Below are 15,984 nucleotides of genomic sequence, written 5' to 3' on the forward strand. Positions count from 1 at the left end.
ATTGAACACTTTAAAAGGGTAAATTTTATGTTATGTGACATATATCTCAATAAAGTCATTGTTTTCAAAAAGAAATCTATGCTCTATAGCAAAAAAAAAAAAAAAAACCCTAATTCACATTTAACAAACACTTGTTCAGCATCTACTGTTTGTTCAGCATCTACTGTGCACCAGGCTTTGTCTGAGGCATGAGGGGCATTCAGAAATAAGGCAAACAAGAAGTTTCTGACTCAGAGATGCACTGAAATTCCTCCTTGCCCACGTCTAAGGCTTACCTGGATTTGTGTCAGTTTAGAACCCGATGTGGGCCACAGTTACTGCCTTTGGACTTCCTAGCAGAGAGACATTGCCTATCTTTGGCAACCCTGAAGCCCTTGCATCTCCAGGGAGTCTTTCATTGATGAGCTGGCTTATCTCAGTGGTTACTTGATAATCACAGAAACAGCGCTGGCTGCAATGAATCTTCATGTGGGAATCATCCAAGCTTTTCTCTGGAGCTCCATAATGCAGAAATTCAGTAGAGAGAGCTCTAAAATGAGACGTCCTCCTGAGTGGATAGCACTCCTGCGAGGTGAAATTGCCTGGCAGTTTCAGGCTCCTTAGTCACTGGACCTAATTTTCATCCTCACCTTGAGGGGTTAAGTCCACTTGAGTAGCAGTCATGACTTGGACACAATGAGGCCCTACTTTCACTTCCTCTCTGGGAGACTGGATCTGCCTTTGCAGGGGTAATGTGTTATTTGCATGAAATTGTTTCAGCTCTGGGACCTGACCACACCTCCGTCATGACCAAAATTAAAAGAGCTTGGAAGAATCCTGCCCTCCACAGGTTAACATTTTCTAGCTTCCGGAAATGTCCAACATCTGTTCTTCAACCTTCCCTCCAACCAGAGCAAGGCCAGGCCCTGAATGACCCCACTAAATGTAACCCAGTTGTTCAACACCCACCTCTCTCCTGCGGGGGGAAAAAAATCAATTGCAACCAGATGAGAATTTCCATATGCGCCAAATGAGCCCCCAGGCAGGAGAACAAAGAGACAGTGTTGAAAAGATGTCACCCAGTAGGGAGACAGCCAGGAGCCCACATCCTGGGGGCCCACTGGTGTAAACCGCTCTGAGATATGTGTGTGTTCTCCAGGGAAGAAAAAGCTATACAGGCAAGTACAGTCCTAGTGTTGTATTTGGGAACTCCAGGAGAAGTGAGGACAGGCCAGTGGAAGGACAGGAGTACTTAGGGCATCTAGAAACCAGACACTTCCAATTTGGAAGCTATCAGATCGAGCTGGGTGGGGACTCGTGATGCCTTCTATAAAGACTTGGGCTAAGTGGAGAAATTTGCTTGGCTGAGGCAATACAAACAAGATAGTTCATTTTTATTTTGGATAAAGTGAAACTTCAGCATTAAAAAAAAGCTGTTGTAACCAGAGCCCATCTCGCAGATAAACACAGAAAAGCACTGTTGGCTGTAGCCATCTACCCTCAGGAATTGTGCCTTGGAAGTCACAGTAAGTGGCAGTTTGAAGGTCATGAACAGGTTCTGTCCAGCTGTCTAACAGGAGGAGAAAACAGGTGAGCAGAAGGGGAAGCGTTTAAAATAACAAGGGGGCTCTTTAAATGGAGCTATAAAACTGGGTGGCAAACCTAGTCCAAGGGTTAAAAACAAGCTTTTCTTCCAAAGTTTCTATGGCAACTAGATAACATCTAGAGCAAGAGTGTAGTTAATGAAATATTTCTTCTAGACCAACATGTAGCAGTAAGTAATGAAAGCTGACTTTGTGCAAGCTCCAGTCCAGGTTACATTTTTAGCTGCTGCTTTTTTTCTCCTGGCCAGAACTGGGAATGGAGTTTGGTGAGACTCCATTTACTATAGGCCCTGATTTCTCTTTCTCATAGCATAAAGTCTTTAAAGCTGGGGCAGAAACTCTGGTCTTGATCCAGATCACTCCGGATGGAGAGAAACTTCTCCCTCCCTGTTTCCCCGCCCCCAGAAACAGTTTGGATTCATTTGACATAACTTGCAGTGTTAATTTGGACATTTAGAATAAATGCTCAGGACTAACTAATTTTATCTGTACACAAAGAATAAACACAATCTGGTGAGGTTAGTGGGAGCTATTCATGTTGTACATGACTAAGAAGCAATGGGAACGCCTGATTTAGAGGACTTAGAGATATTTAACTTAGCCAGTTACAAGCAGTGGGACTTGGGGCAAATTATTTAAGCTTTCTGTGTCTCAGTTTCCCATAAATGAGCCTGAGGATGGAACCCAACTGAAAGTTTATTTAAGGATTAAAGAGATTAAAATTTTAAAGGAGAATAAAATATGCCTAGCTCTGTCTGGTATAGAGTAGATATTCAATAAATATGTGCTGAATCTGATTAAATTTCTTTGGCTACAAACTACTGTAGGGTTCCAGAGAAGTTTCACTGTATTTCTCACCAAGAAGATTGAACTCCAAGTCTTTTCTATTAGGGTGGCTTATCAGAGAACAATTTCAGATTATTAGATCATTCTACATGTGGAACATAAGATTAGAGAAATAATAAAAGTAGCAGTGCTTTTTGGCACTTATTTTGTGTCAGACGATGTTCTAAGCACTTTATATGCATTTGCTTATAATCCTCACAAAACCATCTGAGGCAAGCAATATTATTGTCACTGTTTAACACATAAGGAAATTAAGGCATAGAGAGGTGAAAACTCTGGATAAAGTCCTGGATTGTTTAAGTTACCACCACCACTAACACTGTCATTATCAGCACTAACATTTCATGATCCTGTCATGGTAGCTAAGCGTGTTATGTGTATTATTTCATTTCATGCTCATAATTTGGTATCACTATTTTACAGTTGAGGACAAGAAAGCTTGTTAAACTAAGTAATTAGCCCAAGATCAAAAAGCTAGTAAATGGTAGTCATGACTCAACATAAACAATTATGCCACAAATTCATAATATGAAATAAAGCCAGTTTTACTTTTTTTTCAGATCCTTATGCCTTTTATATCTTTTCTTGCATTATTGCACTGGTTACAATATCTATGTTCAGTGATGCCTGGAAATGGTAAGAATGGACATTCTTGCCTTGTTCCTGTTCTCTAGGGGAAAGCAGCATTTCACTACTCAGTATAATGTTTGTTGTAGGTTTTTACAATGTTGTTTATCACACTCAGGAAAGTTTCCTTGTAGTTCTTATTTGCTGAAAATTTTTACTACATAAGGATGCAGAATTTGTCAAGTGCTTTTGCTGTTTTATTGAGACAATGATATAGCTTTTCTCTTGTATTCTGTTAAAGTGATGAATTTCAGTGACTGATTTTCATGTATTGCACCAACTTTAATTCTGGAATCAACCTACTTGACCTTGATGTATTATCTTTTCTCTATTACTGTATTTGGTGTGCTAACATTTAATTATGAATTTTTGTGTTTATATTCTTGAGAGATGTTGGTCTGAAATTTTCTTTTCCTCTGTATTTTTGTTGCATATTGGTTTCATGGTTTTCTGGTCTCATAAGAGGAGCTGGGAGTGTCAATCAGAGTTCCACCTATGGTTCAGAGAAAGAACCATAGGACATATGTATATATGTATAATATATGTATATCCGTGTGTGTGTGTGTGTGTGTGTGTGTGTGTGTGTAGCTAGGCAGGTGGACAGACAGAAAGATAGGTACACTGTAAGGAATTGGTTTATCCAATTGTGAATGTTGGCTAGTCAAGTCGAAAATTTGTAGGGGAGCCCATCAGGAAGGGCAGGCTGGAAACACTCAGGCAGGAGCTGAAGCTTCAGTCCACTGGCACAGTTTTTTTGTCCTCAGAGGAACCTCAGTTCTGCTTTTAAGGTCTTTCGACTGATTAGGTTAGGCCCACCCAGATTATTGAGGATAATTTCCTTTACTTAAAGGCAATTGGCTGTAGGTGTTAAATCTGCAAAATATCTTCAGAGCAACACTTAGATTAGTGTTTGATTGAATAACTGGGAACTATTATTTAGTAGAGTTGACACATAAAACACCATCACAGTCTACCCCTTGTCAGCTTAGCACCCATAATGCCTTAAACCATACTCAGTTTCCAAATAAAGACAACAGCAAAGCCATACTTCCATCTAACATTATACAACTATCCTATATATATGTATATATCTGATAGTGCACAGATCTTTCCTCCAGTGAAGATGTGAAGGCATTGGGTGATGTTCAGTCTTCTCCATGATATCCAATAACTTAAATACTATGGTGTAATGTTAACTATTACTAATACATGTTATATTAGATGATCTAGGGCTAAGACAGGGAAGAAAACAAAAATATTTAAAATATATATTAAATTAGATATGTACATACACATTTATTATGACAATATAAGAAAGAGATATAACAATTACAATCCTTGTTTCTACAAGTTGTCACATAGTCATAGCTGTTATTTATAACCACCTTCTTCCATGACCATTTCCGTATTACTTTTACCTGTAGCAAGCACTTCAGCTGGTTGTAGTCTTTGCCTGATGAAGTGACCCAAACTGTCATTCCTGAAGGAACTGGGACATTAGCAGTCCTGCTTGAGTTGGGTTGTTATGGTTTCCCACTGATTTCAATCTTAGGGAATGGTAGTTGTCTTAGCTGAGGCTTCTAAATCAAAATACCATAAACTGGGTAGCGTAAAGAACAAAAATTCATTTCTCACATTTCTGGAGGCTGAGAAGTCCAGGGTCAAGGGATTGGCTGATTTGGTTCCTGTTGAGGATCTTGCGCTGGTTTGCAGATAGACACCTTGCTGTACCTTCACATGGCAGAGAGAGATGGATCATCTCTCTTGCTTCTCTTCTTATAAAGGCTCTAATCCCACTTATGAGGGCTCCCCCTTCATGACCTAATTACCTCCCAAACTGTCCACCTCCAAATACCACCACCTTGGGGATTATGAACATATGAATTTTAGGGGGACGCAAACATTCTGTCTATAGCAGTGGTACTAAGAGACATCCTAAAGGATCTCCTTTATTCTAGACATACTGTTCCTTACCTCAGTAGTGTAGTAGCAGTCCAGTTTTTCCTTGATAGTCAAGACAAGTAACCCCAGTCAGTACAGTAATCTTCTTCTTTGCCTGTTGACTCAGAGTTATGAGGAGCCCAAAGTGGCCAGATGACAGTCATAACTTCCAGTTCAATTAAATCATTCTTGTGTTTCCTGGTGGAAACATTTCTACCTTTGAAAACAAGATTTCTAGACCAGCAGACCATAGGGTCACAAGAACGGGAAGCAAAAGTCTTGCAAGTAGAGCTGTAGAGGTAATAGTGACTGGTGCTGTAGAGGTAATAGTGGCTGGTGCTGTTTCCTTCCATTGATTCCTGGGTCTATGAATTTTGACTGTGGGAGGAGCACCATACATTGCCTGCTGATTAAAAGCATATACAGCCTCCTGGAGGACATTACCACAGTCCTACAAGGTATTGCCACCTGACTGGCACCATAACTGAGTTTTCAAGAGGCAATTCTGCCATTCTATCAAGCCATGTGCCTCAGAATGGTGGAGAACATAGTAATACCAGTAAATTCCAAAATCATAGGCCCATTGCTGTCACAGGATATTTAGGGTGTCACTCTGCCAGCCGGAAACCTCTGTGGCCAGTGGTGTCTCTGCTTAGGTTTTGCTCATCCCCCTTGGGCTCGTTCTGCCCACTTGGCCTGGCAGGCTGCAGTGGCTTGTGCTACTGGCCCAGATCCCATGGCTGCCAAGGGCGAGCCAGGCATGGAACGACAAGGGGTGTGTGAGCGAGCAAGCATGGGATCCAGCCACTGTGCATAGCCAGGCACAATGGTTGAGGGAGGGTGGGCAGCTCCAGGTGCCAGCACAGGTGCCCATCTCTGAGCAAGGCTGTGGCTGGACCAGGCATGCACAAGTGGCTTCCACTATAGGCACCTGGGAATGCAGTGGCACCTAAAAGCTCAGAGATGCCAGGAACCTCAGAACCCCAAAGAGGGTGTTACAGCATGTCACATCCCAGGCTCGGGGAGCCCTGAGATCTGGGCCCCCAGAAAGGGCTGCAACTCTTCTCTCCTCCTTGCTGCCTGCAGCACAGTGAGCAGTGCAGGGGTGTGTTTTTAGGGGGGCATGTTTCGGCCCATTTGTGTTACAGCTCCTTCAGTCCTGCAGCCCCGCTCCAGAACGCAGCTCCTAGACTGGTCTGGCCCTGCCACTGCTTCCTGTTATGTGGGGTGCCCACCCAGCACTGGCCAAGGGTGGGAGGGCTATAGTGTTACAGCAGCTCTGGCTTGGGGAACCCTGAGGTCTGGGCCCCAGAAGGGTTGCCACTCTTCACTCCTGCAGTTCAGGAGGATGTCACTGCCTGCAGCTCACCAAGCCAGTCAGGAATGTGTCACAGCCACTTTTGCTCCTGCCATTCAGTGGGTCCTGAGCTCTTGTCCCATGACCAGGAAGAATGAGGTTATGCAGACAACTGGAGGGTGAGCAAGGTGGAAAGGAGCTTTATTGAGTGACTGAACAGCTCTCAGGAGACCTGAAGTGGGTAGCTCCTTCCCAAAGGCAAGTCATCCCTAGGAGTGTCTGAGTCTGGCTGAGACTGGGGTTTTAATATGCTCAGAATGGAGTAAGTGCATGCTGATTGGTCCATGGGCAGCCATGGGAGGGCCTGGAAAAAGCATTATTCAATTGGCCTAAAGGAATTGATGAAATTCTCACCTGGGTGGTGGACTCCAGCAGGAACTGGCAGCCTGGACCCCATGCTTTAGGTGGTCCCTGGCTTGAAGATGGGGTTTCACCAGGGACCTGCCCCTTCCCACTTAAGAACCTGTCTGCCTCCCACCTCCAATAACATGCCATCTGCAGTGCCCAGGCTGTCTGTGCTGAGGGGCACTTGCAGGCCCTTGCTGAGCTGCCCTCAGCACCCCCCACCTCTCTCCCTGAGCTCATCAGCGCCCAAAGTTTCAGAAGGGGATAAGGCAGTGGGTTGGGGGGGCGCTGGTTTGTCAGTGCCACCCCAAGTGTACACACACTTAGCTGGGTCGTGACAGTGCCCGGGCTCGGCTACAACCGTGCTCTGCGCCAGAGCAGGCACCCAGAGTGGGGAGAGGCCAGGGAGCAGGGGCAGGCACTTTCAAACCTGCAGGGGCAGAGAGCTTCCTGGGCCTCCAAGAGTGCAGGGATGCCTGGGTCATGAGCTGCAGCTGGGCAAGGGCAGCTGCAGCTGCACCCAGGAGCATGGGCTCCTGCCCCACCAACTCAGTAGGGTGTGGGGCTCCTGGTGGACCGTCTGTTCCTGGACCCTGCTGGCTCCACAGAGTGTACAGCCCTGGCCTGCACCTCCCCCGCTGTAGCTGGCATCTCCACAGCGGCCCCTCCAGATGAGCCACCACCACCATCATTGCCACACTTAATTTGTTGTGAAGTGAGTTTCTTGTTCAGAAGCAATGCTGTGTGGAATACCATGATGGTGGATATGTCATTTTTGTAAGACCATGGATGATAGTTTAGGCAGAATCACTGTACACAAGGAAAGCAAATCCATATCCAGATTACTTATTCTGGTAAGAAGAAATCACTGCTCCTTCCATGGTGGAAGTGGTCCAGTGTAGTCAACTTGTCACCAAGTAGCTGGTTGCTCACCCCAGGGAATGGTGCCATATCAAGGACTCTACTGCTGGCCAATTGAGTACTCAGCGGTAACCGTATCAAGATTAACCTTGCTGAATGGACATGCATGTTGCTGATTCCAGGCATAACCTCTTCCTATGCTACCATGGCCACTTTGCCCATGAACCCTTTGAGCAATGGCATGAGTGGCTGGGAAAAGAGACCGACTTGCATCCACAGAAAGGGTCATTCTATGTCCTTAATTATTAAAATCTTCCTCTGCTGAGGTCATCCTTCAGTGAGCATTCATGTGGAACACACATGTCTTCACTTTCTCTGCCCATTCAGAGAAGACTACTCCCCTACCTCTTCCTCAGACTTTTCTTGTCACCAATTTTCCATTCATGTTACTTATAAGTCCCTTCCCATCCAGCCAGATCATTTGCCATAGCTCATGAATGAGTCTAGATTCATATCTCTGACCATTTCTTCTTCTAAGCAAATTGAACAACCAGGTGCAGTGCTCAAAATTCTGCCCACTGGGAGAATTTCCCTTCACCACTGTTTTTCAGGAATGTCACAGAGGGGGCCTGTAGTGCTGCAGCTGTCCACTCTCAGGTGGTGCCTGCATTTCAAGGTAACCTCAAGGTAAACCAGTCTTGAGGTTTCCCTTCCTCAGTCAACTTATTGTAGGGAACTCCCCATGAGGTCATAGAGGTGGGATGGGAGAGACAAGGTAGTATAGCAGGAGTTGGGGCCATAGGCATTTGCACCACTTCTTCACATAACTTACTTGTGCCTAACTCAAGCCTGATCTCGTATATGCCACTTCCATTTGATGATGGAGTGCTGCTAAGCATACCCAACCTCATGGCTTGGTGGGTCAGATAACTCCTAGTTCATACTGGGAAGCTCAGGTTGCATAGATAGTAACTTGGTGGCCCATGGTTAAGCATTCGGTCTCTACTAAGGCCCAGTAGCAGGCCAAACACTGTTTCTCAAAGAAAGAGTAGTTATCTACAGGAGATGGCAAGACTTTGCTCCGAAGTTTTAAGAGTCTGTTGTGATTCACCTATACAGGCCTGTCAAAGGCTCCAAGTAGCACCTCTATCAGCCATTGACACTTCAAGCATTATCAGATCTGCTAGATCATAAGGCCTAAGTGGCAGAGCAGCTTGCACAGTGACCTGGACTACTACAGAGCCTTCTTTTGTTCTGGTGCCACTCAAAACTAGCTGCTCTTCAGTTTCAGTTGGTAAATGGGTCAAAGTAGTGCACTGAAATGGGGAATATGTTGCCTGCATGATCCAAAGAGACCCACTAGGTGTTATGCCTTCGTCGTCGTTGTAGGAGGGGCTAGATGCAACAAATTATCTTTCACCTTGCATGGTGAAGGATACCCCACACTATTGGACCCCTAGAAATTTCAGTGAGGTGGAAGGTCCCTGAATTTTTGTCGAATTTATTTCCAGCTTCTGACACTCAAATGTCTTACCAATAAGGCTAGAGTAGTTGCTACTTCTTGCTCAATAGATCCAGTGAGCATAATATCATCAATGTAATGAACTAGTGTGATATGTTTTGGAAGGGAAAGATAATCACATTACCCATGTACTAAATTATAACATAGAGCTGGAGAATTGATATATCCTTGAGGTAGGACAGTGAAGGTATATTGTTTACCATTCCAGCTGAAAGCAAACTGCTTCTGGTTGTCCTTATTGACAGGAATAGAGAAAAAGGCATTTGCCAGCTCAGTAGCTGCATACCAGGTACCAGTGGATGTATTAATTTGCTCAAACAATGAAACTACATCTGGAACAGCAACTGCAATTAGAATCACCATCTGGTTAAGATTATGGTAATTGAGTGTCATTATCCAAGATCCACCTGATTTCTGTACAGTCAAATAGACAAGTTGAGTGGGGATGTAGTAGGAATCACTACTCTGTATCTTTAAAGTCCTTGATGGTTGTAAGATTGCTTTCTTAAATGTTTAAAATAAATTTTTATAAAAAATTTCAGGCCCTACTTGGGCCTGAAGTTTCCTTTGTGGAAAAGTTTTAAATTACAAATTCAATTTCCTTAATAGGCACAAGACTAGTAAAATTTTTCTCTTTATTTTTGTTTTTCTTTTGGCAACTGGAGTTTTTTTTTTTTTTTTTGAGATGGAGTCGCTCTGTCACCCAGGCTGGAGTACAACAGCATGATCTCGGCTCACTGCAAGCTCCACCTCCCAGATTCACACCATTCTCCTGCCTCAGCCTCCCAAGTAGCTGGGACTACAGGTGCCCGCCACCACGCCCAGCTCATTTTTTGTATTTTTAGGAGAGATGGGTTTCACCATGGTCTCGATCTGCTAAGTTCATTTGTCTTTTTTAAGATCTGCTAAAGACACAAAAAATTAGCCAGGCGTGGTGGCATGTGCCTGTAATCCCAGCTACTCGTGAGGCTGAGGCAGGAGAATCACTTGAACCTGGGAGCCGGAGGTTGCAGTGAGCGGAGACTGTGCCATTGCACTCCAGCCTGGGTGACAGGGTGAGACTCCGTCTCAAAAAAAAAAAAAAAAAAAAAAAAAAAAAGAAATGTCCTTTTCTATCTCCTTACCTTTCCGGATGTTAATAAACCACAATTGTTTTCTTATGCTTACTGTTTACGTATCTATCTTCTCTATCCTTTCACTTTTAGCCTATCTCTGTCTTTATATTTCAGGTTGATCTCTTATGGATAGTATATTCACTTTTTTTTCAACTTTTATTTTGGATTCAGAGGATGCATGTGTACGTGTGTTACATGGGTATATTACATGATGCAGAGGTTTGGGGTGCAGATGATACTGTCACCCAGGTAGTGAGTATAGTATCCAGTAGCTAGTTTTCAGCCTACACCCAACTCCCTCCCCTCTCTAGTAGTCCCTAGTGTTTATTGTTCCCATCTTTACATCTATGTGTACTCAATGTTTAGCTCCTACTTATAAGTAAGAACATGCAGTATTCGGTTTTCTGCTGCTACGTTATTTCACTTAGGATAATGGCCTCCAGCTGCATCTATGTTGCTGCAAAGGACATGATTTAATTTTTTTATTTTTTTAATATTTATTTATTTATTTATTTATTTTGATACAGAGTCTTGCTCCGTCGCCCAGGCTGGAATGCAGTGGCATGATCTCCGCTCACTGCAAGCTCCACCTCCTGGGTTCACGCCATTCTCCTGACTCAGCCTCCTGAGTAGCTGGGACTACAGGTGCCCACCACCACACCTGGCTAATTTTTCGTATTTTTAGTAGTGACGGGGTTTCACCATGTTAGCCAGGATGGTCTCGATCTCCTGACCTTGTGATCCGCCCACCTCGGCCTCCCAAAGTGCTGAGATTACAGGCATGAGCCACTGCGCCCGGCTGATTTCATTGTTTTTTGCGGCTGTGTAGTATTCCATGATGTATATGTGCCTCATTTTCTTTATCCGATTCACCACTGATGGGTACTTAGGTGGATTCCATGTTTTTGCTATTGTGAATAGCACTGCAATGGATGTATGAGTGCATGTGTCTTTTTGGTAGAATGATTTGTTTTCGTTTGTGTATATACCCAGTAACGGGATTGCTGGGTCAAATGGTTGCTCTGTTTTAAGTTCTCTGAGAAATCTCCAAACACAGAGAATGTTGGCCTGTAGTTTTCTTTTTTTATTGTGCCTCTGCCAGATTTTGGTATCAGGATGATGCTGGCTTCATAGAATGAGCTAGAGAGGAGGCTCTTCTCCATTTTTTGGTATAGTTTCAGTAGGATTGGTACCAGTTCTTCTTTGTACACCTGGTAAAATTTGACTGTGAACCCATCTGGTCCAGTGCTTTTTTTGGTTGGTAGGTTTTTTTAGTTACTGATTCAGTTTTGAAATTTGTTATTGGTCTGTTCACGTTTTCACTTTCTTCCTGGTTCAATCTTGAAAGCTTGTGTGTTTCCAGGAATGTATCAATTTCCTCTACATTTTCTAATTTGTATGTAGAAAGGTGTTCATAATAGTCTCTGAGGATATTTTGTATTTCTATGGGATCAGTTGTAATGTCGTCATTGTCATATCTTATTGCACTTCTTTGGATCTTTTTCTTTTTTTGTTAATCTAGATAGTGGTCTAAATCTTGTTTATTCTTTCAAGAACGAATCTTTGGTTTCATTGATCTTTTGTATGGATTTTAGCATCTCAATTTCATTCAGTTCTTATCTGATTTTAGTTATTTATTTTCTCCTGATAGCTTTAGAGTTTTTTTTTCTAGTTCTTCTAGGTGCAATGTTAGATTATTAATTTGAGATTTTTCTAACTTCTTGATGATGGCATTTAGCACCATAAACTTTCCTCTTAACACTGCTTTAGCTGCATCCCAAAGATTTTGGTAATTTGTGGTTCTATTTTCATTAATGTCAAAGAATTTTTAAATTTCTGCCTAAATTTAAATTTTCACCCATGAGTTATTCAGGAGCAAGTTGTTTAATTTCCATGTTTTTGTGTAGTTTTGAGAGATCTTCTTGGTATTGATTTTTATTTTTATTACACTGTGAATTGTGAGTGTGCTTGGTGTGATTTCAGTATTTTTTAATTTATTGAGACTTGCTTTATGACTGAGCTCGTGGTCAATCTTAGAATATGTTCTGTGTGCAGATGAGAAGAATGTGTGTTTTGTGGTTGTTGGGTAGTGTTCTGTAGATATCTATTAGGTCTGATATGGTTTGGCTGTGTCCCTACCCAAATCTCATCTTTAATTATAGTTCTGATAATTCCCACATGTCATGGTAGGGACCAGGTGGAGACAATTGAATTATGGGGATGGTTTCCCCCATACTATGCTCATGATAGTTACTCAGTTCTCATGAGATCTGATGGTTTTATAAGGAGCTTCCCGCTTCACTGAGCTCTCTCCTCTCTCCTGCTGCCGTGTGAAGAGGTGCCTTCTGCTGTGACTGTAAGTTTCCTGGGGCCTCCCCAACCGTGTGGAACTGTGAGTCATTTAAACGTCTTTATAAATTACCCAGTCTCAGGTGTGTCTTCATAGCAGCATGAGAATGGACTAATACAGTAAATTCGTACTGCAGAGAATGGGGTGCTGCTATAAAGATACCCCAAAACGAGAAAGCAACTTTGGAACTGGGTAACAGGCAGAGGTTGGAACAGTTTGGAGGACTCAGAAGAAGACAGGAAAATGTGGGAAAGTATGGGACATTTCTAGAGACTTGTTGAATGATTTTGACCAAAAGGCTGATAATGGTATGGACAATGAAGTCCAGGCTAAGGTGGTCTTAGATGGAGATGAGGAACTTGTTGAGAACTGGAGTAAAGGTGACTCTTGCTATGATTTAGCAAAGAGACTGGTGGCATTTTGCCCCTGCTGTAGAGATCTGTGGAACTTTAGAGAGATGATTTAGGGTAACTGGCAGAAGAAATTTCTAAGCAGCAAAGCATTCACAAGGAAGCAGAGCATAAAAGTTTCAAATATTCACAACCTGATGATGCAATAGAAAAGAAAAACCCATTTTCTGGGGAGAAATTCAAGCCTACTGCAGAAATTTGCATAAGTAATGAGATGTGTGAGATGTGTGATATGTAAGATTTGATCCTGTCATCATGTTGTTAACTGGTTGTTTTGTAGATTTTATTGTATATTGCTTTATATTGTCTGTGGGCTATGTGCTTAAGTGTGTTTTTGTCGTAGCAGGTATCAATCTTTCGCTTACCTGTTTAGTACTCTCTTAAGGACCACTTGTAAGACTGGTCTGCTGATAATGAATTCACATTGTATTTGCTTGTCTGAGAAGGATCGTATTTCTCCTTCACTTATGAAACTTAATTTGGTGGAATATGAAATTCTTGGTTGAAATTGCTTTTCTTTGAAGATGCTGAAAACAGGTCCCCAATCTCTTCTGTGTGTAAGGTTTCTACTGAGAGGTCTGCTGCTAACTTGATGGGGTTCTCTAGGTAAGTGATCTGACTTTTTTCTCAGGCTGCCTTTAAGGTTTTTTCTTTTGTGTTTACCTGGTGAATCTCATGACCTATGCCTTAGTGATGGTTGTTTTGTATATTATCTCACGGGGATTCTCTGTATTTCTTGAATTTGCATATCAACCTCTCCAGCAAGAGTGGGAAATTTTTCATGGACTTTATCTTCAAAAATGTTTTCCAAATTGCCTACTGTCTCTGTTCTTCCTCTCAAGAATGCCAGTGAGTTATAGATTTGTTCATTTTACATAATCTCATATTTCTCAGAGGTTTTGTTCATTTAAAAAAAATTATTTTTTCTTTATTTTTGTCTGACTGATTTGATTCAAAGACCCAGTCTTCAACCTCTGACATTCCTTCCTTAGCTTAGTCGGTTCTACTGTTAATGCTTCTGACTATATTATAAAACTCTTATTGTGAATTTTTCGTTTCCAAAAGTTTAGTTTAGTTATTTCTTAAAATGGCTATTTCACGTTTTGGTTCTTAGATTGTTTTTACTGTATTCTTTGGATTCTATGTATTGGGTCTCAATTTTCTTCTGGATCTCAATGAACTTCCTTGCCATTTAGATTCTGAATTCTAGATCTGATATTTAGTCATTTCTTTTTTCTTTTCTTTCTCTCTCTCTTTTTTTTTTTTTTTTTGAGATGTAGTCTAGCTCTGTCACCCAGGCTCAAGTGCAATGGTGTGGTCTCAGCTCACTGCAACCTCCACCTCCCAGGTTCAAGCAATTCTCCTGCCTCAGCCTCCCAAGTAGCTGGGACTACAGGCACGTGCCAACACAGCCAGCTAAATTTTGTATTTTTAGTAGAAATATGGTTTCACTATGTTGGCCAGACTGATCTCAAACTCCTGACCTCAGGTGATCCACCCACGTGGGCCTCGCAAAGTACTAGGATTACAGATGTGAGCCACTGGTCATTTCAATCTGGTTAAGAACCATTGCTGGGGTACTAGGGTGTTCATTTGGTGATAAGGGGACAGCCTGGCTTTTTGAATTACCAGAGTTCTTGTACTGGTTCTTTCTCATCTGAGAGGGCTGTTGTTCCTTTAACTGTGGTGTAAGTCGAGTATAGTTAGTTGGCTTTATTTCTGGTTGCTTTCAGAGGGCCAAGGCTCTGTACAGGATCTTTATTTGTGGCTGCATTCTTGTCTTAAGTTCACAGGTGCTGTATACTGGCAAAATATTTTTGGTGTTTTAATTAGGGCTGTGATCCAGTACAGTAGATGGCACTTAAGAGTGATGGCGGGAGATTCCAAGATGGCTGAACAGGAACAGCTCCAGTCTACAGCTCCCAGTGTGAGCGACACAGAAGACGGGTGATTTCTGCATTTCCAACTGAGATGCCAAGTTCATCTCACTGGGACCTGTCAGACAGAGAGTGCAGGACAGTGAGTACAGCCCAAGGAGCATGAGCTGAAGCAGGGCGAGTCATCACCTCACCCGGGAAGTGCAAGGGGTCAGGGAATTCCCTTTCCTAGCAAAGGGAAGCTGTGACAGATGGCACTTGGAAAATCAGGTCACTCTCACCCTACTACTGTGCTTTTCCAATGGTCTTAGCAAAAGACACACCAGGAGATTATATCCTGCACCTGGCTCGGAGGGTTCCACACCCATGGACCCTCACTCATTGCCAGCACAGCAGTCTGAGATCAAACTGCAAGGCAGCAGCGAGGCTGGGGAAGGGGGGCCCCACATTGCTGAGGCTTGAGTATGTAAACAAAGAGGCCAGGAAGCTCAATCTAGGTGGAACACACTGCAGCTCAAGGAGGCCTGCCTGCCTCTGTAGACTCCACCTCTGGGGACAGGGCATAGCTGAACAAAAGGCAGCAGAAACTTCTGCAGACTTAAATGTCCCTGTCTGACAGCTTTGAAGAGAGCAGTGGTTCTCCCAGCACAGAGTTTGAGATCTGAGAATGGACAAACTGCTTCCTCAAGTGGGTCCCTGACCCCAAGTAGCCTAACTGGGAGGCACCTCCCAGTAGGGGCCGACTGACACCTCACATGGCCAGGTGCCTCTCTGAGACAAAACTTCCAGAGGAATGATCAGGCAGCAACATTTGCTGCTCTGCAAAATTCGCAGTTCTGCAGCCTCTGCTGCTGATACTCAGGCAAGCAGGGTTTGGAGTGGACCTCCAGCAAACAGACCTGCAGCTGAGGGTCCTGACTGTTAGAAGGAAAAATAACAAACAGAAAGGACATCTACACCAAAACCCCATCTGTACGTCACCATCATCAAAGACCAAAGGTAGATAAAACCACAAAGAGGGGAGAAACCAGAGCAGAAAAGCTGAAAATTCTAAAAATCAGAGTGCCTCTTATCCTCCAAAGGAATGCAGCTCCTCACCAGCAACGAAACAAAGCTGGATGGAGAATGACTTTGACGAGTTCAGAGAAGA

The sequence above is a fragment of the Chlorocebus sabaeus genome, chromosome 24 (assembly GCF_047675955.1).
Source record: "Chlorocebus sabaeus isolate Y175 chromosome 24, mChlSab1.0.hap1, whole genome shotgun sequence".
Taxonomy (NCBI): Eukaryota; Metazoa; Chordata; class Mammalia; order Primates; family Cercopithecidae; genus Chlorocebus; species Chlorocebus sabaeus.